The following is a 15317-nucleotide window of genomic DNA, read 5'->3' as shown; positions in this document are numbered from 1 at the left end:
ATGCCAGTTCTTCCAGTTCCTCATAGGGCCTCTTGTTTCTTACTGTATTCTGACTGAATGATCTTCCCAATTACAAAAGGTGCATTAAAGTCTACCACAACCATTATGTTGCCTCTGATGAAAAACATAGATTTTTCTCCTGAGTAGTTCTACAGAGCTCTATCCAACTTGAAAAATAAGCATTAATATGTTCTTGTTTTTTAATTAAAAGTATCCACCTCTTGCAAGGATGGTTAACTTTTGCAAGTCAGTCAACATAATCCATCATATCAGTAAAAGAAAAGATTAAAACCATATGATCGTATCAATAACTGTAGAGATCATTTGACAAGATCCAGCACATATACTAAAATTGGAACGATACAGAGAAGATTAGCATGGCCCCTGCGCAAGGATGACACGCAAATATATATATATATATATATATATATATATATATATAATAGAAGACTGATATCCAAAGTCAGGAAAAACAGGCACTAGGAGGACTGGTCAATGGTTGGAACTAACCACAATTGTGTGTGGGGTTGAGGGTAGATAGATAAACAAGAGATCAGTATGACAAACTAGCTAGGAATGATCTTGCTAGACAAGATCTGAGTCTTAAAATTAGGTAAAGGAATATCCTTGATAACCTTTCAGTATCAATATTTCAAACCATAATGCCCAAAAGGAGAGGTAGAGGGGTGGGGAGATGGAAGGGAACCTGAGAACACTGGTCTGAGAAATGTACACTGGTGTACTGGAATATTGTATGACTGAAATCTAATCATGAACAGCTTTGTAAGGATCTATCGCACAGTGATTCAATTTAAAAGTAAAAAATAAATAAAAAGATAAAAGTATCCACCCTTTTTCCCACCCCTGCTTCTCATACTTCCCTCATCCCTCTCCTCATGTTCAGAATTGTTCACCTTCTTAGCCGATATTCGTTATCAACTTTTCAAAAGTATGCTTTGTGGCCTTCAGGACATATACCTTTTGCCAAAAAGCATACATCTGTAAATAGACTGTGAGTTCTTGGATTACCAGCCCTTAATATATTTTCTGCTTTGAGTTAAACAGAAAAGCAATCTGCTGCCTGAGTAGATAGAAATGAATAACCATTGTGATACAAAAAAGTGACAGCTGTCATCATGATTGCCCTTAATGAGCTGAGAAAACTGGGGTTCAGATAAGTAAAGTGTTTACAGATTTCACAGCAAATAGACATCAGCTTAAACCAGACTTTGGACGTTATTTGGCCCCAGTTGCAGACTCCTAACAAGTCCTTTGCTAGTAATTTGGCTTCTATTGTGACTTGTCTCAAGGTTTAGAAATTGCTGGCCAGTCAAAAAATGAATATTTGGTGACATTATTAAAGAAATGTTGATTAATCTCCATCTTTAAATATTTTCTCAAGGATTTCCAACCCACTAATATATAAGGCAAACAAGTTTTTCATTTCACCATTTCCCAAAGGTTTTTTTTGTTTGATATTCTTTTTAGGTATTTAGAAATTTCTCATAGCATTAATATATTTAGAAATTCTCACTACAGTATGGTAGCAGTCAGGATAATTAATGTTAGTTAACATAACAACCACAAATAACAAAGGTTTATTTCTCACACATGGAGGAAAGTATACATTTCACTTCAATCTTAAAACTTCTCATTGGTTGTGGTCCTTTAAGTCACCACTTGAATAAAAGGCAGATGGACCATAGTGCTAGAAGTAACTGGCCTATGAGTAAAAAATATAACTTTCAACAGTATCTCATTTGCCAGAACTCAATACAATCCCAAACATTCAAGAGTGGCAGTACATTTGGAGAAATGCATAAATATTTAGGAAACAGCAACAAACTTTCTTACAACACTTCAATTATTTGGAACAAGAAAAATTGAAGAATACAAAACAAAATAAAAAGTAAAATACTGGAATCTGAAAGTTTACTCACTTCCTGGTTCATTTCCTGGCTATTTTTATACATTAAAATAGACAAATGTGAGGTGGATAGTACAGCAGATAAGGCACTTACCTTGCATGCAGCTGACCCAAGTTCAACTTCCAGTACTCCATATGGTTCTCTGAGCCCCAGGAGTGAGCTCAGAGCCAAAAGTAAGCCACGAACATTGCAACCAGATGTGGCTCCAAAACTTAAAAAAATAAAAATAAAAATAAAATAAAATAGACACATACATACATATATCTAAATACTTTTTCAAATGATATAATGCTACATGTATTGCTTTTATAGCTTTGTTTGTGTTGGTCAGAATGTTGTATTTTGGTTTGAGAGATGCATCCAGCTTTACTCAGGAGTTACTCTAAGCTCAGTACTCAGGATCCTCCTGGTTCTGGTGCTGACAGAGGGCTCCAAGGCACACTCTAACTCATGAGGGTCATTAGACAGGTGAGTCAGCTGTCTTTGTCCCTTTCAGAAGCAGGTGTAATTAAACCTGCTGCACTTCGACTGGGCCCTGGATTCATCATTAGAAAGCTGTCGGCACAAATCTGGATCACTTACACCAAAATTTACATCAAAATCAAATGCCTTTTCTTAGATTTTTAATAATTTATTGGCTTCCAGTTGAGGATTAGAGTCCCAGAAGAACACCTAAGACACTCAGAGGAAAAAAGAGAAAATTCTTGGCAGACTGCAGATCAAAGAACAGCTCTGGGTAAACAGGTCCTGGGGGAGAGGAGAGCAAGTCCTGAGATTAACTGGTTGTCCTCCGAAGCCTGGAACAACTAACACTCCTTTCCTCTTCTCCAGTCATCATTCTTGTCTCCATCCTTCTGTGGCCTCCTCCAGTCACCAGAACCATTGCTTTAAATGCTAAAACTAGGTTTGATCACATCCCTCACCAGTTAAAAACCGCTCTTCGCTCTGCTCTTGGGGCCAGAGCGATAGTATAGCAATAGCATTTGCCTTGCCCACTGCCTATCTAGGTTCGATCCTCGGCACCCTGAGAACCACCAGGAGTAATTTCTGAGTGCAGAACCAGTAGTAACCCCTGAGCATCATCTATAGGATAACACTGTTTTGTCCTTCCTGCATAGCCTCAGGTAGTTTTGGTATATTGTGTTGCTCCCTTCACAGTGCTTCCATTACTCTGTGTTTATTTGTAACTTCTTCTTTTGTGCTCTGTTGACTTGTAAATATTGTTTTTCTCTTCTTCCTAAGTCCTTCGCATAGTTTATTCAGAGCACTGTCCTTTTTGTATAGACACAAGAAGACAAGCTTTTGTAATGTGACTCAGTGATATTTCCCTACTGGGCATCTGTTCTCTCTCCTAACCCTCAGCTGCCTTTACTTCTTAGCACCCCCCAAAGGAGGGTCCCAACAAGGGACTGGATGGAACCAGGGCAAGCGGTAAACTGTGTGCTACCCTGGCATAGAGATGGGCCTGGCCAAAGTGCCATAATGCTTAACTATAAGTTAAAAGCTTGGTCATGGACAAATGCTGTCATGATACAAAAAGTAATAACTAGATTTGGACCCTGCTAGGGTTAGGAATGATTAATCTGGCCTGAGCTCTGTGTTTCTGAGTCTGTGGCAAGATGTTCCCAGGGGAGCTGCCCTACAAGCCTCAATGTTATCTCTTACTGTTTCCATACAAAAATAACTAGTATTGAGATGTTGATAGAGTTATTGGACTGAGGAAAGGAGAAAAACACCTTAGGAGGTATTTTTGCCCTTGGGCAGTCAGGAAGGGTTTTGGAATACCTTTTAGGTAATGTTCCCTTTGAACTTGGTGGGCCCTCAGGAAGGGCTTTCTTACGTTGATTTTGCTATCTGACTGGGTGCAGTGTCAGCCCAGAGTGCGGGGAAGTGGGAGAGGAAGAGAGCTGGAGAACAAGAGAGTTGGTTGGGGAGAGAGAGAGAGAGAGAGAGAAAGCAGGGCAGCAAGATGAACCGTGGAGAGACTAGCAAGAGGGACAGAGAGAATGTAGAAGAATACAGGAGCAAGCACGTGGAGAGAGAGAGCCCAGGCTGTGAGATGGAGCATGGAGAGATGAGTGAGAGAGACAGGAGGAGACGGGAATGAGGAGCAGTGTGAGACTAGGATGGGAGGCTCAGAGAGACTGGGGCAGGCGCATGGAGAGAACAGAATAAACAGCATCTGATCAACCGGCTTGGCCCTCGCTTCCTCCGCCATCTGCCCCAGGACCCGGGCTGCCCCAGCTGGGCGAGCAGCTGGGGCCCACCCTGAATGCGGGCGGGCGAAAGGGAGAGCCGTCGGGGGGCCCCCCTGGCCGCTCCTAAAAAAGATTTTTTACAATCCAGTGTGACCAAAACAAATAAGCAATCAAACGAAAACAAAAAACAAAAATCTCTCTGTGCTCTTAGGTAGAAGAGTTCAAGGGTCTTTACAGTTTGAGCCTTCTCTCCTGGTCGCTCCTGACATACTTTTCATACCCAGTACTTCACACCGCCCCACCCCCACCCCCGGTATCCTTTGTTTATGCTGTGCTCTCTTAGCAGAATCCTTAGACAGGTTCCTTTCTTTGCTACAAGCTTCAGCCCTCAGTCCTCCTTACCTAGCCAGACTAGTTCACATCTTCCTGTTACCGATCCTCTTCACTCCCTTTAGGTTTCTCTCACATCCCTTAATTGCCAAAATGAGTACTGTTTAACATCTACTCTTGCTTGCAGAGGCCTCTAAGGACCACAAGAGCAGAAATCTGAGCAGCTAAATGTCTCACACGGGCTAGATGCAGAGCAAATCTTGTTGGGGGAATAACCACAGGAATGAAAGGGTTGATCAGAAATAACAGGAGTTGCATAAATTTGCACATCTGGAACCTATTCTCACCTATTTAAATAGGAGCTCAGTGCTTTAAGTATACTTTTACTTGAAGCATTTTTAATTGTGACTGTGCATTCACATTTCAAATTTTTCCAAGAAGAAAAATTGTGACTTTATGTTGAGGAGAAGAGTTGCCAAGTGGCCGAGAGTCCAGGATTACAAGAGGCTGAATCTGGGGATACAGAAAGGGAAAACAAAATAGGTGTCACTTCCAGAGGATGTGACCTGACTCTGACCCAGTGCATGGGGAGTTGAAATCTAAGCCAGGTGGGATCACAGCAGAGACCCCATGGTGTCTAGTCAGTACAGGAGTGACTAGACTGAGATTTCAGTCCTGCCCTCATCTACTTTAGAGAAAGCGGCAACTTCCCCAAGACATTCTTGCTACCTGCTGAAATCTGTCTAATCCATTTGACCCCAGAGGGCCCCCTGAAATGTAGGACATCCTATCCTCAAGGGCCCTTCAGAGCAAAATGTGCAAATCATTGTAGCCACAATGGACTAACTAGTTGTTATATTATTATTGATTAAACTTGGGAGGAACTTGGGAATTGTCTAGCAGTGTTGTTGTTGTTGTTGTTGTTGTTGTTGTTGTTGTGAGAACACTTACAGACTGCTTTGTCTTCCAGGAAAATTATAACAAAGAACTCCTCCCTACCCTCTAGGCTGCACCCATTTCTGGCAACAAGCCACAACAAACTTGCTGTCCTTCATTCTGTTCCTTAGTGTTTGTTGTGTGCCATCCTGCAACAGGCTGTCTCCATGGGAGCAGACATGCACAGGGCAGTGTCTTTTCCCTCCACTGAACAGAAAAATCACCTATTGTCTTACAATGTTGTATTGGCTCCTAGAAGTTGCCAGGGTAATCCAGGTTGGAAACGTTCAAGAAGAAAAGAAGGATTTGTTGGAAGGTGATTCCTTCATTCTAACACCACTCACTTCACTGACTGCTGTTGTATCAAAGCACTGACCTCTTTCTTTCCGGGTCAGGATAAATTCCTACCTTTGTTAGCTTGTTAGCTTCCTCCAGTTCCTCTGAGATAGAACAAAGTTTTGGCCCCCATCTCTATCCAGCTTAGCCTGTGAGTTAAAAATAAAAAAAAGTGCTTCCTTTTGAATGTTGCTTGGAATTCCACATTTCCCAGTCTGCACTTGAGGACATATATAGCATTTCCCAAGAACCAATCCCATCCCTTGCCTGCCCCCTGCCTTGTACAGCTATGGCACACCTCATGTCTTACAAAGGTTGAAACTTCACCCCATTCAGAGAGCCCCATCTAGCATGCCTCACTTCCTATATCTTCCTATTGTTAGAATATAAAACCCCAATTAACCTTATCTGCAGATTTTTTAAGATCTTTTGTCAATTTCTGTAGCCTCGGAGAACCCCAAGGGAAGATTATGCCTCCATAAGCATGGCAACAACAGGACAAGGAAACTAGTTCAACATCCTTAGTCAAGTGCTTACTCTTATGAGTGAGACAGGGTTTATTGGCACCTTCCTTATATCAGCCTCTGTAAATGGTGATGTTTGAATGAAGGAATAAAGGGACACAGGTTCAGTTAGTGGGTTCCTTGGTTCTGTTTCCTACAAAGATGAAAATCTGAAATGCCAGTGAAATGAGCCAGCTGCCTACTGTAACAGGAAACAGCCTGTCTAGTCAGCATTCACAGAAACAGCCTTGTCCAAGGCGAAACTCATCTAGCAGTCTCAGGGGACACATTCAGAGGAAAGAGAAAGAAGAAATAAGCTTGGCTGTCATGGGAAGAACTTCTCAGGGAAGGATCTCACTTGAAACAATCCATTAGCATCCCATGCCCATCACAGTGAACTTCTTCTGCAAGAAGTAACAGCAGAAGGAGCAAAGTGGGCCAGACAGGGACAAAAGACAAAACCTTGATTGTGGCTTACATTCTTCAATGAAAAAAGATTCTGGAAATATCAAACACCTTGCAGAAAAACTAAAAACACTATTCCAAATACAGGACATACCTTTATAAGTGGCCTTTTGCTGATTCACCACAATGAAGTCAAATAAATTGGTGTCTTTAACGTCCAGTCCAACAGTCACAAAAAATGAGACAGACAGTGACTGTCCAGGCATCAGATTGAATAAGAACAGGGAACAAGGGGATAGGCTGGCCATTTATTAAGTAAAATTTCTGCCTCCCCACCCTGACTCCCGGGCTTCAGGCACTTGTTTTGGAGTCAAGAACTCCAGACTCTCCAGACACTTGAGCCATTTTTCACATAAACAGGTACGTTAAGAATAGTTAACACTTGAATAACTTCCTTTCCATTTCTTTGAAAGCTGACCTGCAATGCTAGGCATCAAGTCACTTCAAAAAATATGGTCTCTCAGCGGTCGGTTGGGGTTTGAATATTATCTGTAATGGACCATTGTGAACTACTTTTATAAAAATAAAATGTATAAAAATTAAAAACAAAGAATAGTTAACAAGGAGGCCAGAAAGATAGTACAGTGGATAAGGATTTGCCATGCAGGCAGCAGATCCAGGTTCAGTCTCCAGTACCCCATACATTATCTGCATCCCACAGTTATGATCTCTGAGCACAGCTGGGCATGTCCATCCCAAAAACAAAAGAAAAAAATAGTAGGCAAGTACATTAAGAATTAACAGGTACAGGTATTCTCCTTCTTCCATGTACAAAACCAGCAGCAGCTTGTTGTCTCCTTCTGACTTAATTCTGATTTCCTCTTGTTCACTGACCCTTTGTGATTGCCCTGTGCTCTCATGGATAACCCAGGATAATATCTCCATCTTAAATTTGGATAATTAACAACCTAAGCACTTTCTGTAATCTTAATTTTTCTTGTGCATAAAATAACATATTGACAAATTCTAGCGATTAAGACATCCATGTCTTTGGAAGCCATAATTTTGCTGACAATTACCTATAATTTATATTTGTTATTTACGGCAGATAATTATGAATTAACTATATAATACATGTCCTCACATGGAAGAATGCATGAACTTGAGAATCAGGTTAGATAAATTTCAATGAAAAGAATGAATTGAGAAAAATTCATGCCATTTACTACACAAGGGACTAAAAGTCATGGAATCCAATGCCGAGTAAAAGGACATGAGAAAGAAAAGAGTTGGTCAATAGACCTATTTGCCCTGTTCTTTGTCTCATTTCTCCAAGATACTTAAACTGGATATTCTTAAACCGGAAATATTAAGAAAGAAAGGGTCTATATACATAGGCAGCCTAATTTTCTCCCCTAACATGGTTTATCCTTTTATTTCCTAATCCCTGGACAAATGATGAAAAGGCCACATTTTAGATGAAAGATTCTTCTGCACCCAGCACCTGGCAGCAATAGCTGACTTCCAGTGATACCCCAGGAATACTTCTCAGTGTGTGGTCCCCAATTCATCTGTATCTGAATATCCTGACCCTGCTCAGCAGAAGAGCACTTGCCTTACAAGTGTGAGGCACTGAGGTAGATCCCAAGACTGAGGGATGGAGGTCAGGTAGAGTGGGAATTTTCTGATTTATTTTGTTTGGGATTAGGATACAAAAATCTGATTTTGAGATGGCTTTTGGTGATTCTGACGCAAACTAAATCTTACCAGCTACTCTTTCAAAGTTTCCCATCAATGTATAGACTCTCTCAACTCTTAAACTAGTTGCCTAATCAATGCTCTATCCCTATTGTAATTCTCAAGCAAAAAGTATTTCTGGGGGGTATGGTGCCGCCAGCAGGGCAAACTGTACCTGTGGGACAAGTGCATCGGCAGTTCGATGGTGTCTTCAGACTTCTTAATACCCCAAAATTGTCTCTGTGCCTTCAGCCAGACCCCAACAACATGGGGCAAAGTTTACCAAGAAATTAAATGGGCAAAATTTAGGTATGTGGGACACAAACCACCTCCGGCTCAGCTATACAAGCTCATTTATTGGCCATATTTCAGAGACCCAGGAATCTCAAAAGACATCAAAAGTCAAAGTTAGGGCTGGCAGCATGGGGCGCTGCAGGTGAGCGGGTGCGTCCTGCAGGGCATAAACCAATAGTAATTTCTCTAGAAAAGATGAAAACAAGGGCCATGATCCAGAGACACACAAAAGAATCTCTCAACCAAGAAGCTCCCTGCAGAGATGCCTCGGGACTTTAAGCCAGGCCAACTTCACCAGGGTGCCTCAGACAGGGGCAGGTGTCATCCCTCCACCCGCCCCCTAAAAACCCTGGTGGCTGCCAACTTCCAGAACCTAATGAGAAGTGCAGGTAGGCGGGTTCAGTGACGGCAAACTCCAGGCCTCAAGGAAGAGGGGATGGGCTGGTCCCTCTCATCCCCCCCAGCCCCAAGGGACCCTGGGGTCATGCCCCCAAACTGCCTCCCACTGCTACTTGAGCTCCTTAATGGCCATGATCCAGAGACACACAAAAGAATCTCTGAACAAGCAACTCGCTGCAGAGATTTCTCCAGACCCTAATTATCTAAAGTTTTAGAATTCCAGGAGTGCACGGCCACTCTTGTGGCCATGAGACATCATATGATATTCATAACAAGCAATATAAAAGAAAATATGGGGGAGATTGCCATAGAGGCAGGGGAGGGGTGGGACAGGGGGTGGATACTGGGGACCTTGGTGGTAGAAGATGTGCACTGGTGGAGGGATGGGTGATCTATCATTGTATAACTGAAACTCAAAAAGGAAAGCTTTGTAACTGTATCTCAAGGTGATTTAAAAATAATAAAATAAAATTAGCGTACTGAATTTTAAAAAAAGTAATGTGGAGTTAATGCCCAATTCAATCAGCTTAATCAATGGCTGAGTAAATAACAGTACTCCTACATTTAAAAAAGAGAAAAAAGCATTTCTGTCCATGTAAAATTCTTCTCTTGCCTGGAGAGATGGGAGCAGGAAGCATATTTTTATGCATGTCTATGGTCTATAACCAAAGTTTTCTAATGTATTTTAAATACTTGCCAGCACAACAAAAACTGATCCAAATTTATTAGTGAAGCTGGTAGAGTACCAAGTGCCTTCCATAATTTAACAAAATGACCAGAAATTAGAAAAATATGGTATTGGTTTATGTAAATAAATCCTGGGTGAATAAAACAGGGAAATGATATTTTTCACCTCTGTTAAATTACTAATAACAAAAAAAACTTACCTGAAAAACAGAAAATATACTTAGAAATTTAAATTATTAAAAATGGGTTAGTGGAAGAGTTGGTGGTTTTGGTTTTGGGGTCACAGCAGTGGTGTTAAGGAGCTACTCCCAGCTCAAGAGTCACTCTGGACAGTGCTCAGGGGAATAACACAGTGCCAGATATCAAAATCAGATCTCCTGCATGCAAAGCTTGTGCTCAGTCCCTTTAGCTATCTCTTTGGCACCTGAAAATGTGTTTTTCTAATATAAAAATATATCTAATATATTTTTGATTGAATCGTTGTGAGCTACAATTACAAAACTTTCATGTTTGAGTTTGTCATACAATGATGGAACACCCATCCCTCCGCCAGTGTACATTTTCCACCATCAATGTAACCAGTATCCCTCCCCACTTTTCTAACCCACTCACTTCCTCTACGGCAGACAATTTCCCTCTTATTTTCTACTTATGGGTATTATGATTTGCAACACAGATACTGAGAGGCCATCGTGTTTGGTCCTTTATCTACTTTCAGCACACATCTCCCATCCCCAGCGATCCCTCCAACCATCATTACTTAGTGATTCCTTCTCTATCCCAGCTGCCTTCTTCCCCAGCAAATGAGGCAGGCTTCAACCATGGAGCAATCTTCCTGGCCCTTGTCTCTACCATCCTTGGGTGTTAATCTCATTATGATATTTTAAATTCCACAAATGAGTGCAGTCTTTCTGTGTCTGTCCCTCTTTCTGATTCATTTCTCTTAGCATTATACTCTCCATGACCATCCACTTATTAGCAAATTTCATGACTTCATCTTTCCTAACAGCTGCATAGTATTCCATTGTATAGATGTACCAACGTTTCTTTAACAGTTGTCTGTTCTCGGCAACTTGGATTGTTTCCAGATTCTGAATATTGTGAGCAGTGCTGCAATGAACATACAGGAGCAGATGTCATTTCTACTGTGTTTTTTTGGCATCCATGGGATATACTCCCAGAAGTGGTATTGCTGGATCAAAAGGGAGCTCAATTTCTAGTTTTTTGAGAAATGTCTAAAAATGGTCTTAAAGAGGAAAAAAAGACAGAAGTCTGAGGACAAGTTTATGATCCAGTTGGTATTTTTCATCAAATAAAGAAAGAAATTTAATGCTAACAATAGTATGGGATTGTTAACCTAGATTTTTTTAAATTTGAGAATCACGGTCACGGTCCTCCCGTTGTTCATAGATTTTCTAGAGCGGGCCCAGTAACGTCTCCATCGTGAGACTTGTTACTGTGTTTGGAATATCGAATACATCATGGGTAGCTTGCCAGGCTCTGCCGTGCAGGCGAGATACTCTCGGTAGCTTGCGGGCTCTCTGAGAGGGGTGGAGGAATCGAACTCGGGTCGGCCATGTTGGCTGCGTGCAAGGCAAACGCCCTACCTGCTGTGCTATCACTCCAGCCCAAGAATAAGGTTTTAGGTGTCTTTAAGGGAAGAATTATTTCATATGTAAAAAATCCTTCATTTTTGTCACTTTAGTTCAAAGGTTAATCATTTTATATCCTTCATCAACTCCTTAAGTAATTTTTTTCTCTTTTGGGTGGGCATTGGTTTGAGGTCACCTGGAAATTTTCAGGGGTTATTCCTGGCTCTGCACCCAGTAATCACTCCTAGTAATGCATAGAGGACCATACGGGATGCTGGAGATCGAATACAAGTCGGCCACATGCAAGGCAAATTCCCTACCCATTGTACGATTGTTCCAGCCCTGGTAATTTTTTTCTGAGAGAAAGACAAATAGAATATCTTGCTAATTTTCAGTTACATTGGTGTTACTAAATAAATTCATCATGTAAAATAAAAGTAAGATTATTGATAGGGCTAAATACCCCCTTTGACCAAGTCTCCAAATAATTTATACTCTCACACCAAAAGTAAGCACTAATGTCAGTTGCAATTAGGGTCTTTCTCAATCTCATTCTCTGCTTATACATATACCCATTAAGGCATTCAAAATTGTTTTGAGTGGTTTTTATGTAAACAATGCTATACTGTTCACATTTTTCTAACAACCTGATTTTTTTCATCCACCATGCCTTGGAGAGCAGGTCCCAAGTGTTACAGTGGCAGCAGTATGCCATTTTTTTTCAAATACAGACATGTATCATTTATTTTAGTCTTCACATCAATTCCTTGAAGTGAGTGGTCATTTGACAGAGAAATGGAAACACACAAAGAGGTGAAGAAATCATGCTCCTACAGGCCTTCTTGTAGTCAAAGTAGAGTTAAAATTTACACTCCTAAATATTTTAAATTGCTCTTGATTAAAATTGAAATGAGAAGTCAACAGCTTCAATGGCAGGAGCCTTCAGATGAAAGTGCTTTCCAAATATAATGCAATAAATTAACAATTAACCTTTGTTTTGATAGGCAAGAGGGGAGGTTAGTAAATATTTAATTCCAGTTATCATAAAGGTCAAATAGAGCTCTAATTATTTTGCATCTTAACAGCATGCATTTTCAGCGATTGGTCTGTTTGCTATGAAAGGCAAAGAGCTTTAAAAAGTCAAAGATTTTGACTTATAACCTTAGGACCATGGATGATTATTAAAAATAAAAATACACACTAGTCAAAATATTGTAGAAACTGTCACCCTTGACCACACAGTGATTTGCCCTATGACTCAGGCTCCACTGATCTAGTACTAACACAAGAAATGCAGAGTCACTTAAAATTAGGAACCTAGCTAAAGGCATTCTGTTCTTAAAAAAAGAAGTATTGTGGGACCAGAGAGAGACAGTAAAGTGGGTATGGCACTTGTCTTGCACTCAGCCAACGAGGATTCTATCCCAGCATCCCATCTGGTCCCCCAAGAACCACCAGAAGTGATTCCTGAGTGCAGAGCCAGGAGTAACTCCTGAGCATCGCCAGGTTGTGGTCCAAAACCCAAAAAATAATAAATATTTTAAAAATTCAAGTCACTTTAAAATAGAATTCAATGACTCTAAATATTGAAGATTTTCTATCTTCTCCAAAATGGGAGAATTATTTTCAAATACATTTTTATTCCAGAGCTATCTTAGCTACCATATGATCGCATAACTCTACCTCCCTTTGTACCTTCAGTATGATATTCCATAAGATGTTACCACTCATTATTTGATCCTTTGCCTACAAACAGTGCTTTTAAATACTTTACAAAAGTGCTTTTAAATACTTTACAATTAATAATAATGCAGCAAGTGCACTGTGCTCCTTTGTCTATAAGCCTAATTGTTCTGTGACACAGTATTTCTCCAGAGCAACAACTCTTAAAAAATGGTTCCTGGAGATATATAACTGCCACCAAATGGAATTCCTAAGAAATACTAGACTCCTAGGAATGTTCTAGGCCTCAAGAAGTGTTTTAAGAAGCCTCTAAGTGGATTCTAATGTATGTGTAAACTTGAGAATCTTGTTACTAAGGAATGTGAGTGGTACAACTGCCAAAACATAGAAAATACTCTGAGCACCAGAAACAAACCCTCCTGAAGCAGCAAGCATAAAGATCGAATGTAAGAAATATTATGATTTTAACCTAACTTCTCATTTATTTGATGTGGGGGTGAGGGCTTTAGATCATACCTTGTGGTGCTCAGGGCTACTCCCAGCTCTGTCCTTCCAGAGGTGCTGGGGATGGAACCAGGATTGGCTGCACAAGAGGCAACGGCCTTGCCCCCTGGTTATATCTCCAGTCTTAAAACTTTTTAAGGAAATCTTCCAAGAGTCAAATATATTATCTATATAGATTAAGAAAATGTAAATTTGCACTCAATATTTCTACTCAAACATTAATATCCTATTAGAGAGACTTAAAAAAAAGTCATAGAAGGTCACCTGACATAGGAAGGGACTACTCCACAAAAGTCAAATATCTTTCGAGGTCTTCAGGCTGGTTAGTAACAGAAGGTTGAGACAGAAACCTTGGTTCTAGGGTAACCATACATTTATCACTCAATGTTATGCTTTAACCAAAGAAGTAACTTAAAGGTTTTACCATCACCTTGGAAATCTTAATTCAAAGACTATCTTTCAAATTATTTTGAAAGGAATAGGATTCTAGTATATTTAATACAGACAAATACTGCTAAAACCAAATGATTATAGTACAAGAAAAATATTGTAAGAGTCCAAATAAAGTGTTCACATAAAGCTATTCATCAACTTCCTAAATAATACTCTCATTTGGTCTTCACTTTTTGAGAGTTTAGATTGTAAAATAAAAGTATTTCCATTGGTGCATTATAACATAGAAGGGAAATTCTAAATGGTGCCTACATCCTTAATATTTGTCTACATATTCCTGAAATTCTACCACTCCTTATCTATAGCAACTTCCTTTCAACCAGCTGTGATACAAGGTACGTAAATGTTCTTCATTTTTTCTATTAAAATATTAGGCAAGCATTCTTCACTATTTCATATTGCTACATAAAAGTCATAATTTTGGGCTGTTTAGTAGCCAATTAGATATGTCAATTTACTTGGCTATTTGTGAGGGCCATAAATGGCGTTTAAGTTTATTTTTATGTCATATTTCTACAATAAGCGTTTATATTTTTTCTTCCTCTTTTGAATTATTTCCTTTGTATTAACTACTTGTTTTCCTTTGAATTAATTATTTCCTTTGACTTATCTCCTTTAAATTCCAAAAGGCAGACTATGAAGTCACTGAGTATGAATCTATTTGTGTTCTTTCATAATTTCCACTTTCCTTCAGTTTGGTTTTGAAGTAATTAATGACTATTGTCTCACACACTTGGTTGCTGTAATCACACATGTGGCTGTGATGCTTTTCTGGGATTACATACTTGTTCACACACACTTGGTTGCAGTGAACTAGTGATGGAACATTTGTGTTGTGAAGCCACTGCCACTGGGATCCTACTCAGCATGTGAATCATGTTGGGGATCCAATTCAAGACTTCACACCAAGCAGGCAGTTTACCACTGAGCAAAACCCCAGGTCTTCACATATGGTTCATTGCTCACAGATTACTCCTGGTAGTACTTCAGAGAGCATATATGGTTCTAGGGATCGAACCAAGGTCAATTGCATGCAAGACTAGCACTTTACCTGCTGTACTAACTCTCCAGCCCCTCATGATACTTGATTTGAAATACCAATCCCATTCTCAGTTGTCTCAGAAAACTTTTCTCTGAGACCCCAAAGTCTTATACCAAGTGTTTATTCCAAGGGTATGAAGGGGGAGGGAAAGACTAAAATCAAATCCAAACTAAAAGAACCCAGACTAAAATAGAGAAACTAATAATATCCTATTTAAATTAGATCCAAATCACTAACTTGGATCCTAACTCTCAATTAGTTTGGTTGATTGGTTATTTGGGTTGTGGGAG

At 39.9% G+C, this 15317-nt stretch overlaps 1 non-coding gene across 1 annotated transcript; it reads left to right on the top strand.

Moving 5' to 3' along the window:
- The first annotated feature begins 324 nt into the window (after window positions 1-324).
- Window positions 325-429, top strand: LOC130042172 (U6 spliceosomal RNA). The gene has a single exon (XR_008795144.1). It is a non-coding gene; the product is annotated as a U6 spliceosomal RNA (small nuclear RNA).
- Window positions 430-15317: the final 14888 nt, after the last annotated feature.

Source organism: Sorex fumeus, unplaced genomic scaffold (assembly GCF_029834395.1).
Source record: "Sorex fumeus unplaced genomic scaffold, SorFum_2.1 ptg000098l, whole genome shotgun sequence".
In the NCBI taxonomy this organism is placed as follows: Eukaryota; Metazoa; Chordata; class Mammalia; order Eulipotyphla; family Soricidae; genus Sorex; species Sorex fumeus.
Note: the sequence above shows the minus strand (reverse complement) of the source record. Positions and strands in the feature narration are given on the sequence as shown.